The sequence below is a fragment of the Peromyscus eremicus genome, chromosome 1 (genome assembly GCF_949786415.1).
Source record: "Peromyscus eremicus chromosome 1, PerEre_H2_v1, whole genome shotgun sequence".
Taxonomy (NCBI): Eukaryota; Metazoa; Chordata; class Mammalia; order Rodentia; family Cricetidae; genus Peromyscus; species Peromyscus eremicus.
Window position 1 is genome coordinate 167,778,728 of NC_081416.1, and position 15,474 is coordinate 167,794,201.

The window sequence follows — 15,474 nt, forward strand, 5'->3', positions numbered from 1 at the left end:
ATTAGGAGGAGTGGCTTTGTTGGAGGAAGTTATTCACTGTGGAGGCAAGCTTTGGGGGGGTTGTCTCATATATGCTCAAACCATGCCCAGGAACTCAGAATACTTCCTGTTGCCTGCAAGCCAAGATGTGGGACACTCAGCTACTTCTCCAGCACCATGTAGCCTGCACTTAACTTGTCCCACCATGATGATAATGGACTAAACCCCTGAAAGTGAAAGCCACCCCACTAAGTGCTTTTCCTTGATAAGAGTTGCCATGGTCATGGTATCTCTTCACAGCAATAGAAACCCTAAGACAGCCATCTACATCAGGGCCCTTATATTTGTTATAAAGATGGACTGCAGGTTCTAAGAAGGTATGCTCATTACTCAGCTTTGGTGTGTGTGTGTGTGTGTGTGTGTGTGTGTGTGTGTGTGTGTGTGTGTGTGCATTTGCATGCTACTGGGTTGAAGTCTATGGCATGGCCTCTATCCCCTCAGTGCCTTTGGTCTTCTAATTTGTTCTGAATGAAACTCTCTCCTTAGATGTCCATATAGCTCACCTCTCACTGTCTTCAGATCCTTGCAAACACTCAGAAGGTTTTGGGTGTATGTAAGTTGTAGGATACCTTCCCTGACCTTCTCATCTAGACCCTGGGTCTTCACTTTTGACCTTTCCCTGCTGTTCCCATCATGGCTTTTCTCAACCTCTGACCTCACCCTCTAGATGTCCTTCCTGTCCTGTCTTCCTGTCTCCTGGAACTCTGGCATGTGAGGAGAGGACTAGTCTGGTCTTCACTGAAGCCTCTGCCTGGACCAGGTTCAGACACCTGTGGGTGAATGAATGAGTGATCCAGAGCATTGCTAGTAGACAAGGACAATGTTTAATGCCCCGCGTTGTTTTTATGTGGAGAGTTACCCACACCCAGCTGTGAACTGTGTCTTCAGACTACAGAGGCCAATGGTGATCTACTTAGAATGGGATTACTTATGCTTCTCCTCCTTGTATTGGTCAGTTATTTGTTGTTGTAGTTTGTTTTGATTTTGTCAACTTGACACAAACTAGGTTCATCTGGGAAGAGGAAATGTCAACTGAGAAAATGCCTCCATAAGATTGTCCTGTAGGCCAGTCTGTGGGGGCATCTTCTTGACTTACAGTTGATGTGGGAGGGAGGACCCAGCTCACTGTGGGTGGTGCCACCCCAGGGCATGTGGTCCTCGATTGTATAAGTAGGCTGAATAAGCCATGAGGAGCAAGCCAATAAGCAGCACTCCCCTGTGGTCTCTGCTTCAGGTCCTGTCTCAGTGTCCCTCAATATACTGTGACTTGAGATATATGAGTCAAATAAACCCTTTACTCCCCAAGCTGCTTTTGGTTATGGTCTTTATCACAGCAAAAGAGAGCCAATGAAGACACTCCCTGCCCACACCAATTCCTGTTCAGGGAGAGCTTGTTGCTGAGCCTCTGTCCCTCTGTGTCATCTCCTTTGATGCCCCAACTAAAAGCCCTGTGTCCCCTCCCAGGCTCTTGTCCTCCCTAGGAGACCCAGCCAGTCTCTGTGCTTCCTTCTTCCCAACACTTCCAGGAAATGGTCCCCTCTCCTGCGAGTAGGAGCCCCTACCAAGGGACTACCAAGGGACACACCTGTACACGATGGAGTTGTAAGGATCTGCAATTCTCTCTGTCTATGGAGAAGAGCTTCAACTCCAGCATGGCTCCCACACCCTGCTGCTCTTGTGTCAGTTTTGTTGTCCTTCCTTGAAGCTGAGCTTCCTGCCATAAGGCAGCACCCCCCAGGGTCACTTCAGCTGAGGACAAGGTCTGTGCCCCTGACTCTGCCCAACCTCTTCCCTCTCAACGTGGGCCTTCCATTCCTCCCCCCCTTTCTCTCTTTATGGTCCAGTCCTGTAGAACACTCGTTGAGTAGAAATGCTATTCAGGAATCCTTGGTCTCAGAGAAAAAAGGTCACCCAAGGACTGAGTGGCCATGTTCTGTTCTGTCACTGTCAGCACCAGAGAGAGACCCTGTGCTTCCTAAACCCAATGGTGGATTTCCTCTTGAGACACAGAAACACACTGAGCCCATCTGCCCTTTGTTCTCACTGCTCTGGGAAGGGGGGATTTACTCCCAGCAGAAAGGTGACAGAGATGTCTGTGAGGGCTGGAAAGGAACCAGCTGAATGATGACTGGGGAGGGGATGGAACCACTGTCACTGGTGTCACCAATCAAGTGTCTGATCCAGGAATTAGAAGTTTCGTGTCCTGGGTGTGCAGGAAGGGCTGACCTGTGTGTCCTAAAGAGAGGATGTGGATTTCATCATCCTATGACCAGTCTCAGGGAGTCTAACTAACTTCCTGTGTGGGTTAAGCTGTGGCTGTGGTCTGCCCATGTCCTCTTGACCTTTCTGGAATGTCATCTGTCTAGGTAACTCCCCTGTGACCACCCTGTCTTTCCCTCTGAGTAACACCAGGAGGGAAGGGACTGTCAGGAGGTAAAGTAGCATCCTCAGAGACATGGGAAGAAGATGGAATGTTAGAGTAGGCTTGTGGGAGGAACCTCTAGGTGTTGGGACTGGTTGGAATCAGGTGTCTCAGTTAGCTTTCTATTGCTGTGAGAAACACCATGACCAAAGTAACTTGAGGAGAAGAGGGTTTCTTTTGTCTTACAGTATAGAGTCCTATGATGGGAAGTCACATCAGGAACTGAAACATAGGCCATGGAGGACTGCTACTTACTGGCTTGTTCCCAAGGCTTGTTCAGTTTCTTCTTTTATCCAATTCAAGACCACCTGCTCAGGGGTGGCATTCCTCATGGTGGGCTTAGCACTTCCACATCAATTTTAAATCAAGAAAATATTCCACAGACTTATCTACAGGCTGTGGGGATTTCTGCAAATGCCATGGCCCACAGAGTAATGATCAATGTGAGGCAAGAAGAAAATCCTGTTCAACAGGACTCAGGAGCCTGTGATGGTTCAGACTTCAAGAGTCTGATTCCAGTCACATTGTTGAGACTGTTTAAATACAGTACAATTTGGATTAAAAGTTTCCTTGTGCACAAAGAGACATGATTACATAGAAACTCTTCTCAAAGCACATGTCAGTTCTTCCATGAAATTGGGCTCTGTAGATAGGCCACATGTGTTATCTTAAGGACCTAGGAGAATATCTGGTGTGGTCTCTGTCAGACAGAGAGCACAGAGGTCACCTAGGTTATTAACCATCTCCAGTCCTATATGTGAGTACCTTGGGAACCCCCTGGCCATGTAGATAGCACAGAGGTCATCTAGACTGTTAACCACTTCTGGTCCTACTTGTTGGAGGTTGTGGGAGCCAGATATGGCTAGACACTCAGAGCCCAGTTCTTCTGTCTGTAATTGTGAAGTTGTGCCCCCAAGTGCTCAGTCACTTCAGATCTATGTACATGTGATTTGAAGGGGATGCTGTGGAACATTCTAGACAGTGTCTTAAACAGTGGGAGCAAGGTCTTCCCAAGGACTTTAAGTAGCACTCTCACCTGGAAGATCAGAAGGGTGTGACAGTCACAATGGGACAGATGCTACTTGCTCCTAAGGGAGCAGATGGCTTCTGGGTTTCAGGGTCACCCTAGAAATGGGGTGTAGTTCTGCTCACTTCCCCTCAGCACACCCTATTCTCAGTTGTCTATGAGAAGCTGGGTCTCCCACCACCCTATTGAGGGCCGAGGAGTGGGATCTTCCCAGAGTCAGACAGTAGAGAATGCAGGTGAGTTTTGGCAGGTGGAGCTGAGGAACAACTGTAGGTCCTGGTGGTGGAGCACCTGGTGATGATCACCAGGAGGTGATGCACAATTGCTGGTTACTGTAGAGTAAGTCTATTGGCAGAGTGGTTTCTCTGAGAATACAGCCTTGTGCTATAACTTTATGGAGCCCTTCTTGCTGAATGCTTCTGGCTAGGGCTCCCTGGCTTTATTCTGAGCTTCCAGATACAATATCCCCCAACAACTGAGGCCTCTTCATAAGTCACTTGTCCCCATCACACTGTGTGCTCTTGTTGTCTACCTTTTCTAGAACATTCAGGTCTTCATAATGGCTTTCCTCTTGCCCCTGTCCCTAGCAAGGTGACTGCCTGGCTGGAGGCCAATGTGAGACAAGCTGTTAGGTCCTGAGTCCTTGTGGTAGTTTGAATGTAATTGGTCCCTATAAGCTTATCGGGAGTGGTACTATCAGGATGTGGGGCTTTGTTTTTGTAGGTGTGACCTTGTTGAAGGAAGTATGTAACTGTGCGGGTGTACTTTGAGGTATTCTACGCTCAAGCCATGCCCAGTGTCTCAGACCACTTCCTGTTGCCTGTGGATCAAGATGTAACAGCACTTTCTCTAGTACCATGTCTGTCTGCACACCGCCATGCTCCCTACTATGATGATAATAGACTAAAGTTCTGAAACTGTAAGCCACCACCTCAATGAAATGGTTTCCTTTATAAGAGTTGCTGTGGTCATGGTGTCTCTTAACAGCAACAGAGACCCTAACTTAGACAGAAGATGGTACCAGTGACTGGAATATTGTGATAGGCTGGACCATGTTTTTATTTGGAGTAGTACAGAGTATGGGAGTTTGGATTAGGAAAGCAGTGGAATGCTTTAAGTATTGCTTAATGGCCAAAAAAAAAAAAAAATTCAGTGTAAATAATTTTCTATTATTTATGTCATTCTTAAAGGTTGTGTATTTATTTTCCATGGACTCAAAAAATCACATTCAACATTGTGACATATGTATTTTAATGTACTTGTCAATCTTGGTTTACAATTGTTATTTTTTGTGGTAGAAATACATAATAACACACTTACTTGCTATCCAGTAAATTATAAGAATCTGTCATGCAAACACATTGGATGGCCTATTAAAATTACACTTGTTTTCACACATGAAATCTTAAAAATAAAATAATAAAAACATAAAAAATAAAATAGAGTAATAAAACACATAATACTCTCATTACTGTTTTACTTTGTAAAAATTTCTTATTTACTTTTTGTAAAGTACAGATTATTTCCTAGTGAGGATTAGCAAATATTTGTAACTCTGAAGATCGATCAAGTGTGTGTTGTTTGTTAGGTCCCAGGAAATTAGCATGCAGAAAAAGGGGAAAGTCTCACACTAAAACTGCTTTTAATAAAGTTTACAGTTTAAATTTTGATATTATTATAATCTCTTTCCTTACCTGTTTGATGGTATCTGAAAAGATTATGTATTAAAAAACAAGGAGAAGCACTATTAGGACTATTAGCTAGTGCAGCTAATCTTTTTTTTTCATTTTTCATGTATTTTTTATTTAACATATATAGTACATGTAAACAAGGGGCATAAAATTCATAAAAATACAATACTCCTATGCAGTTATCACTTTATTTGAGACACATCCTTTTATGTTCTCCTTAATGCTATTGGCCTACTTTAACAGCACACATTTTCTGTCAGGCATTTTAGAGGCTTATTTTTTATGGAAGTATTACCCAGCTTTTTTTTTAATGTCACAATAACTATTTCAATCGCCTCCTGTATTTCCTTACTTTCGTCACACTAAAGCAAAATATTTGTAAATGCTAAAAACATGCAAAATACTGAGCTTTAATGCTGCATTGTCAGCTACACAGAATCTATTACTGCTCCATGTCGCCATAAAAGTGTTTATGCCGCAGAGCACCGGCTGCTACTGGATGTGCTGGAGGCTAAATGTGCAGTGGACCCCCAAGGCCTCTGTTCCAAGCTGACTTGCCTAAAATACAAGCAGAGCTTGCTGGTGGAGTTACATTAAGAAATACTGTTACAAAAGGCTTCTGCAAAGAACTAATTTAGACTATTTTTAATGTTTCCCAGCATGTGAACTGGCTAATAGTATTTTAATGTTTTGTTTCTCTGTACAGAATTTCCAATCATTACACATGAACTTATTATGAAGGGAACTGTTAGAGGGTAAGGATAGAAAAGAACTTTAAAAAGGTGATTAAAAAAAAATCTAACTGCTGTATACACACACCAGCCATCTCAGGCTGCAGAATGAGTGCGGACGAGCAGGGCATGCATGCCCCCTCACACCCATGCCCACTCTTTTCCTCCAACCTCAACAGCCCTCTTTCCACTTCCTTGCATTACTGCACCATCACTGAAACTCCTAACCCACCAATCTCCAGCCGCTTCCCTATTTACTGAATTGGTAAAAGCTTATAAACAAAACTAAGCTCCAAGTGAGGAAGCACAGTCCGAGTGTTTGACACTGGGAATGACAGTCCCTGGGCAGTTCCAGGGAGGGAGACCCTGGGAGGTGAGGCTGGCTCTGGGGACAGTGAGGCCACACTCAGTCTCACATGCTGTCTTTTGCAGGTTGACCAATAAGAGCAAGCCTGTGCTTCCCCCAGACAAGCTTGTCCTTGGGCTCTGGTAAGAAGGCAGAAAGAGAACAGCTCTTCCGTGGCTGCCAGGAGTGGGCACCGGAAGCCATCCCTGAGGACTCCGGTCTCAAGGGCAATCCACACTGAGGTTAATCAGCCTGTGGTTAATAAAGAGAAGACTGTAATTAAATGTGTAGTCAGCCATGGTCACAATTTGCTTAGAATTTAAAACCTGAAAACCATTTCTTACAACAATGAAGATCCATGGTTTTGAAGAATCCCATTTCACACAAATTAACTTCTAAGAAACAAAATTTATATAAGAAATTCAAAGCATGTTTGGAAATTTTTCAAAAAACAAACAATCAAAAAAAACAAGGAAGAAAAAATGGGGAAGACTGAACATACTCATTCCTCATACTGAATTTTTTATTTTAGGTAAAATTATAAGGCTTGAGGCTTTGTCTTATTAAAGACAGGCAATTTTGAAAGAAAAATAGAAAAACTATTCTATTATCATTATTCATTTACATTTTGACAGAAAAGTTAGTTATGTTTTATTTTATCTTAATAGTAAAGGAAAATTACCATATACTACAGTCTACCATAAGCTACGTCTCTATATATATTAGGATCTAGATACATCATATTTGAGGTTGTCCAAAATAGCTTTTCTTAAAACTGTAATTAATCATGAAAAAATTTTAAATGGATTAAAAATATTAAAATATAATATTTGATTAATACTAAAAATGAGAAAAATACACATTTACTAATTTTTTTAACCAAGAATAAGCACTTGCTAATCAACCTAAAGACAAGATAGCATTTATTTGGGGGGAGAAAAAAGTCTGTGTGGGAAGAGGCAGATGCCACATGGCTGGGAACTAAGGAGCTGTTCCTCCCACCACATCCAGGAGTCTGGGTAACAATGGGCAGGAACACTTGATTCACAAGCGCCATAGAGAACAAAAGAGCACCAAAAAGTAAGATGTGCAGGTGACCCAGAGGCCAGCGGCACCTGGACTCACGGTGAGATGGGCTGACAAGATTGGGACAGAGTCACCCGAGTGTCCAGAGGTAAGACCAGGAGGTAAGTAAGAAGCCAGGTGGGTTAACAGGCCCTCAACAGTTCAGAAAGAACTATGTTTTCATATCATCTTCATCTTTGTCATGACCCATGATGTGTTTCTACACAGATGGCTTTGTTCACTCTAACACAAATATTTAAATGAAGTACAAGCATATACTCATTTGCATAGCAAATTTTAACAGGTGCACTGAAACAGTAACTAATTGATCTGATGTAAGTCATTTTCACAATCAGAATGACAAATTGACCAAATAAATGTTTTCCATTCGAAAACAGTTACTTTGAAAGACTTTTAAAGGTTTTGCAATCTGAGTTAAAACGATACACGACTTAGTGGCAAAGCAGTAAAGCCGTTACTAATGCGGTCTCTGTAGCCGGGGCACATGGCAGTCACTCTTTGATAACTTCTAGGACTTTGTAAACGCTGTTCTGGAACACTGTGGTGAAGTGAGGCTTGGACTCCTTCACCAAGATGTTACACAGGGGTGTCTTCCCAGCGTTGGCTGGATCCTCCACATCCCAGATTTCAGGCATGCTGCACCCAGGCTTGGATCGTCTTATGCACCATGACTCTTCTAGAATGTAGTAATTCACTTTCAATTTCATCAATTCCTTCTTCACTTCTTCAGCTGCTTTGCGGCTATACATCAAATACACAATTTTTGTTCTGGCTCTCAGACCTGCATCTTCATAATGAGGGTGGTTCACCACAGGCCGCAGAGCAGAGAGCTTCACACTGGCCATGGTGGGCATGGCGCCTGCAAACACAGCATCTGGTTTTGTGCTGTATCTGATCCATTCTATGAGCTCTTCTTGTGGCAGATTGCTGAACTCCCCTACAATGTTCCACTGGGTTTGTAGGTTTGCTGAGCCTTGAATGGACATTGCTGCTAATACAGCAAAGACAACAGTACCAGGATGTACTTTGCCAAAGAGCCATCCAAACAGCTGTCTGGAGCAGATCAGGGACGACATCACACACATGTGCGATGTCAGGAAGAGCTTCAGCCGCATGATCAGGACACCGAGCGCTGTGTAGGCTAACAGCTGCAGAGCATGGTAGACCAACTCTCCATGATCAAATTGGTGTTTTCTTACATGTGTCTGTTGTTTAGCTATGACACCCCACATATCACTAACAATCTTTCGAACAATCGCAGCGAACACGACCAGAACAACAGGGAGCAGCAGTGTCTTCGTGTATCTCAGTGGAGTCTCCTTTTCCATAAAGTCAAACTCTGCTGCACAAGTATATAGTAAAGTATCAAAATCCTTGTAACTGAAGAATTTTGATGTTAATAAGTCGCCAATATGAGCATCATCTGCAATGCCAAAGATTCTGGGAGTCAAATACTTGAGTGTAACAGTTCCACATAACCAACAACACCCTTGGATAACCCATAAACTAAGTTCAGATACATTCATTTTTAGGAACTGTGGTTTCACTGCCAGCATACCCCAAATAATTACCAAAGAGGATGCATAGTAAGATGTTAGTAACATCGAGTTCCCAAACATCAACACAAAACAAAGCACAAGAGAAATCATGTGTATATAAATGATCTTCCGTGATTTACAAATATCAATGTATCCCACAACATACACTGCAAATAATGATGAAATCTGAGTAAGAAGCACGAACTGGGTAAACTGCCAAGGAAGCATGAAGAAGACATTGGAAACGCAGAGTGCAATCAAGCTCCCTCTGTAAAGTTTTGTAGCCCTGAGAATGTGAATCACCAGCAACATCTGAAGCACAAGGAACGGGTATGAGAAGCTTTCCCGGAGAGGTGCACTCTCCGTGATTGAAGAAGAAGCATAACACTGTGACCAGGCCTCCCAATCGGCTGCCACTCAAATATGTGCCATAGATGAAGAATAATGCCATCATTAGTCCATTTAACATAAAAATTACAGCAACATAAAAGCAAGCAGGATCTCCCAATCCCTCGCAGCTTTCAATTGAACTGAGTCCTTCTCCTCGGGTAACTGTCCAGCATGTCTTGGTCTGTATACCAATCAAATCCATTATTTTGGTGTAAATGCGGTACCAGCTGGCTAAGATCACCTCCGGGTAAAGATTGAACCTTTTTAATGTGTTAATAACAAGTGGGTACTCAGCTTGTCATTCATTATCATCCACACTCCATTCAAAAATGACGGTGCTTCCACAATAGTCTTGAAGTAAGAAAATACAGCCCCATTTCGGTGCGGAAAGCCATCTCCCTTTCCAGGGTTGAGAGGTGAGAAAAATGCCGATCATTTTCAAAAAGGTGTGTTATGTGGCTCCAGTGCAAGAGGGCTGCAAAGGAAGCTAGCAGCAGCGTGATCCAGGTCAGGCCGCGCCCGCGCCACAGGCCCAGCGCCCAGCGCAGCCCGGCCGCCAGCGGTCTCCGTGCGGGGCCCCTTCCTGCCCGCCGCGCCTCTGTGCCCTGGCGACGGCGTCGCGCGCTCCGGCCCCCGCTCCCCGGCGCCCACCTCGGATGCCCCGCTCACTGGCGGCGGTGATGCGCGGGCCGGCCGGGGCGGCCTGTAAGCCGCGTCCCGGTGTTTGCTCCGTGCCTGCAGGACCATCTTAGCATAGTCGTGCCCGCTAGCTGCACGCGCCCGGACAGGAGCCAGAATCCGCGGACTCGCAGCTAATCTTTTTAACATTGGGTAACAAACAAACAGCTAACTTTTCCTTTAGGATTATAATATGAAAGTGATATTGGTACTGAACTTCAGAAGACAATATCAAAAAGACCACCCCAACATGATGACTCATGAAAACTGCATCTATTTGCACTCCTCATGTGACTCATAGGCAGCTCAGCTGATTTCAGATTCTCTTGTCCCCAGCTATTGTTAGCCTGTGTGTAACCTTGGGAATGGGCTTATGAATTTTTTAAGCTTCAGAAACTTCCTGAAACTTGTGAATTTCATTTGCTTCCTGAATCTCCTCCCCCACCCCCCAAAAGAGAATGTTTTAATTCAGGGGAAGTCACCATACAGCAGCTGATACACCCATAGAATCTCCAATGTATACTCTTCTTTATTGAAACTCTCTCTCTTCCACGACAATTCTAGGTTACGGTAAGTTAACAAAATTAACTGTCGCTGTTACTTGTATAGAATTTTGTTTCCGAAACAGGGAAATGGATTTTTACAGAAATAATAGAACAGTGAGAACTTGTTGGATTAGACAGACATACTCTTAAACTTCAAATCTAGAAGTAAAATATAATGGATAAAATCCTGCATTTTAAATGCAGAATAAACTCTGGGTCCTATCATGCATTTGATGATTACTATTTAAAAGGTTAATTATTATGGATATCATATAAAATTCACTTCATTTGTGACTAGCTTGCTTAATTTTTTATTAATTGATATACCTACATGTATTCTATTCATCTGCTTTCCCTGACTCCACTCATCTAAATTCCTGTTAACCTTTCTACCTTTCCATTCTATGTTGGCTCATGAACTCTGTGGTTGATCTAAATGTGAAGAACATTTTACCTTCTATTGAGTGAGGGCTGCCTAGAAGAGATTATTATTGCTCTACAAGGTGTCATTCTCTAGAAGGTGAGCTTGGACCTCTCAAATGACAATTGGCTTTTGAGAATTCCAAAAAATGAAGGAAAAATAATGGATGCTTTTCAAGATCTATGTATGCACCTACAGACAGTCTATCAGAGCAGGCTACCAGAGAAACAAAGACGGTGAACTGAGCCACTAAATTAGCAGGCTTCAATCACATGTTAAATTCTATTGAAATTTCCATCCAAACAAATAACAAAGTAAAGTTAACTGAATTGGCGTCTGTTTAGTAAGGTCATATTATTGATTATTGTTTCAAAATTGATATTCCTCACTCTAAACAAATATTTATGCTACAACAAAAAAAAAAAGAGTTGCAGTGGTCATGGTGTCTCTTCACAGCAACAGAAACCCTAACTAAGACAGAAGATGGTACCAGGGACTGGAGTATTGTGATAGGTTGGAATGTGTTTTTATTTGGAGTAATGTAGAGTATGGAAGTTTGGATTAGAAAAGCAGTGGGATGCTTTAAGTACTGCTTAATGGGACAGACTAGCAGGAACATGGAAGACATTGGTGTTGAGTTATTTTAACTGTGGGGGTCTGGTCAAGAGATTTCAGAGGAGAAGAATATTAATATGTGTCCTAGAGATTGTTCTTGTGATATTTTGGTGAAGAATATGGCTGCTTTTTGTCCTTGTCCCAAAACTCTGCCTGAGGCTAAAGTGAAGTGTTTTGGATTAATTCCATTGGCAGAGGAAATCTCAAAAAAGCCTAGTATAGACTCTGTTGTGTTTTTATGACTCACCACACTTATACAGATTTATAATGAAAAAGAGGAAGCCGAGCAAGGAAAAAATACAAAATGTACAATTTGAGGGGAAAGGGCACCAGGAAGTGGAATGGAACTAATTCTAGTATTCAAAGAGATAAACATATTAAGAAATGGAATACAGGGAGTGGTGGCCTCAAGACAAGATCCTAAGAAGCTAAGTTTCCAAGAGCTGAAAAGAAATTAAAGAAAAGCTTAAATTAGGGTGTGGTGGTACATACCTTTAATCCCAATACTGAGAAGGCATAGGCAGGGGGATCTCTGAGTTTGAAGCCAGCCTGGTCTACCGAGCAAATTTCAGTACAGCCATGCTTAGGCAGTGAAGGAAACCAAGCAAAACAGAAAATTGGTGAAGATGTAAATAAACAAGGAGGTCACACTACAGCACCAGCAAGCAGCAGAACATGGCTGCTTTGGCCACCTGGTTCTGGATTAAGGATGGAAGAAATGGGCTATGGAATTTACCTCCTTGACTAAGGAAAACCACTGAGGCTAGGCATGTGTAAGGAGGGTCCCTAAATGGAGGACCAGAGAGGCCATTGTGTGAAGCTGTGAAGGAGAAGCTTGGATTTCCTTGGAGACCCCAAAATGTTGGAGGTGCCAGAGCCTTGGGATACCTGCTGAGAAGAGCTGTAACAGGAAGTGGAACCAGCCCAAGAGAGTAATGTGTTGTGGTCAACATAGCTGAAAGAAGTTGTAGATCTGAAGAGCAGTTTGAAGTAAGACCTGGAAATGCAGAGTTTGGAGTTTGCCCAGATTATTTTCAGTCTCACTTTGGTCCAATATTTCCTCATTATGCTCCCTTCCCTACGCTTTAGAAGAGTAATGTAAATCTTGTGCCATTATATGTTGGAAGCATATGTTTTTTAATTTTTATTTTATAGGAGATTATAGTTAAGAGATTGCGTGAATCTCAGAAGAAACTTTGAACTTTCCACTTTTAAACATTGTTGATCTGTGATAGACTATGGAGACTTTTGAAGCTGGACTAAATATATTTTACATTATGATATTGTTACAAGCTTATGGGGGCCAGTGGTGATATTTTATTTGTATTAAAATTATTTGTATGTTAATAAATAAAGTTGCCCAGGGGTCAGAGCTATTAGCAAGCCATAGGAAAGCAGGCCAGTGGTGGTGTACACTTGTAATCCCAGCACTTGGTAGGCAGAGCTAGGTAAGTCTCTTTGTGTTCAGGGACACAGCCAGTATTGGATACACACGCCTTTAATTTCAATATCAATCATAGAAAACCTGGAGGCCTATACAGGCAGGCCGTGACGAGGCGGTCATGTGGTTGGGTTTACAACCAATGAGAAGGCAGAACAGGAACTCTATATAAAGACTTTAACACAGGGGTAGCTCTGGTTCGGAGAGGTAGGACCACCACAGGAGGAAGGGTAAGGTTTTAGCTCTTAGCTCTGACCTCTTGGCTTTCTTCTTTGCATTGGTTCTGTGTTTCTTATTTAATAAGAAGGTTGGTTACATCTACAGGCCAGGAAGTAGGATGTGTGGTTTGAATGTAATTGGCCTGCACAAGATAACAGGGAGTGGCACTATTAGGAGGTGTGGTTTTGTTGGAGTAGATATGGCCTTGTTGGAGAAAGTGTGTCACTGTAGGAGCAGTCTTTGAGGTCTCCTATGCTCAAGCCATACCCAGTGTCTCTGTTTACTTCCTTTGCCTCTGGATCAAAATTGTAGAAAACTCAGATCCTTCTCCAGCACCATGTCTGCCTGCATGCTACCATTTTCCACCGTGATAACAATGGACTGAATCTCTAAGGCATAAGACCTCCTATTAAATGTTTTACTTTGTAAGAGTTTCTGTGTTCATGGTGTCTCTTCACAGCAATAGAAATCCTAAGACAGTCCTGATTATCAGTCATCCTCCAAGAGGTAGCAGCACTGGGACAGGAACCAATGTCAGATAATCTGTGACCTCAGGTCAGCCAGGGAATGCCTGAACTTGCTCAGTGAGAAGGTGGTGGCTTGTGTTGTGGGAACCTGAATTATAAAGGAAAATGCAAGGTTGTTTTATTTTATTTTAGATTTGCTTTTACTCTCCCTGTCTCTCAGCCTGTGTCATTCTCTCTCTCTCTCTCTCTCTCTCTCTCTCTCTCTCTCTCTCTCTCTCTATATATATATATATATATATATATATATATATATATATATATATATATATATATATATATATATATGAGTATGCCACATGTGCGCAGGGTTCCTATTGAAGCCAGAAGAGGGCATCATTGCCCCTGGATATGAAGCTTCAGGCAGCTGTGAACCTCCTGATGTATATGCTGGGAACTGAACTCAGTTCTTCTGAAAGAGCAGCAAGTGCTCTTAGCTTCTGAGAGTTTTTAAATTTTGTGATTGGAAGGTTTTGAGTTTGCAGGTTCTCTTTGCATGTCACTATCAATCTCATTCTCATCTACCTGTGACACAAACATATTCTACACTGTTATGAGGTGGACAGTTGGCCACCACAAGCCTGTCTTGAGACAGGGACCCTCAGTTGTGTCCCTGTTGTGGCAATGTGTTGATAATAGTTACCTTCTCCATGGAGTCAAGACTCCACTCCTGCTTTCTCACTGCAGGTCCATCTCCTCTGCTAATCCCAGGCCCCTCTCAGCCCTCACAGAACTCTGAGCTGGAGATCTCAGCACCATTCTGTTAACAAATGTTTGCTCCTGGTGCTGGTCAAAGCATGTATATCTCCTAGGAGAAGCAAAGATGTGCATGCATGCATGTGAATGTGTGTGTGTGCACCTGGACACATGTACAGTCTCATGTATGAGAAGTTAAGAACCATTCAACAAATATTTAACTGTAAAAATTTTAAGGCTAGGGTGTAACTCTGTAGGCAGGGCTTACTTAGTGTGCACAAAGCTCTGGATTTGATCCCCAGGACTTTGTTCAAAAAGATACACACAGGAGGATGAGAAGTTCAAAGTCATCCTTGGTTATGTACTGAATTTGAAGATAGCCTGGGCTATGTGAGACACACTCACAAAAAAATTTAAAAAACTCAGGATAGAAAATGTAAGAGTAAATAATGGTCTTTGAATGGGTGTTTGACACACTTTTACTTTCTCCTGAATTGCTTGTCATTGTCCATACACCTCCACCTCCCAAAAGTGAAGCATGTCTTCCCATTATACATCTAACTCGACCTGACCATGAAGCTTGGTCACAGTGGCAAAGGGAGCTTAACACAACTTTACTCTTCCAATCTGACATGCAAAGTGTACCCTATGATTGGCCCCTCTGACTTTTGTGCATCCATGGTACCTACTGTATGTCACAAACCTGAATTGATCTCAGAGTCATGGGCATCATACCTGGAAAGGCCCAGAGCACTGGCCTTCCTGTGGTCTGAGGTGAGTCATGAGCCTGGCCCTTAGGATTTTGCTCACCAAGCCTGTGGTGGCTCTGGACTCAAATTCTGCATGCTCTGGGTGTCAGGTGTGTGCTCTCTGCTTTTGTGATGTTCCCATGAGCTGGCCAGAGAGAATGTCTGTAGGAGGTGGGTGTGTTGCTGTCAGGCAGTTTTCTCATGGGTCCCCATTGACCCTGATACTTGATATTTTGTCAAAAGACAAAATAATAATTGTGTGAAAGACAGACAATGGCTTCTATTCCTGTTTCTAGAATGAGGCTGTCCTTAAAAT

The 15,474-nt window shown here is 42.8% G+C and overlaps 1 pseudogene; it reads right to left on the reverse strand.

The window, feature by feature from the left end:
- Positions 1–7,752: 7,752 nt before the first annotated feature.
- Positions 7,753–10,017, reverse strand: LOC131924763 (probable C-mannosyltransferase DPY19L1; annotated as a pseudogene).
- Between the last annotated feature and the right edge of the window lie 5,457 nt (positions 10,018–15,474).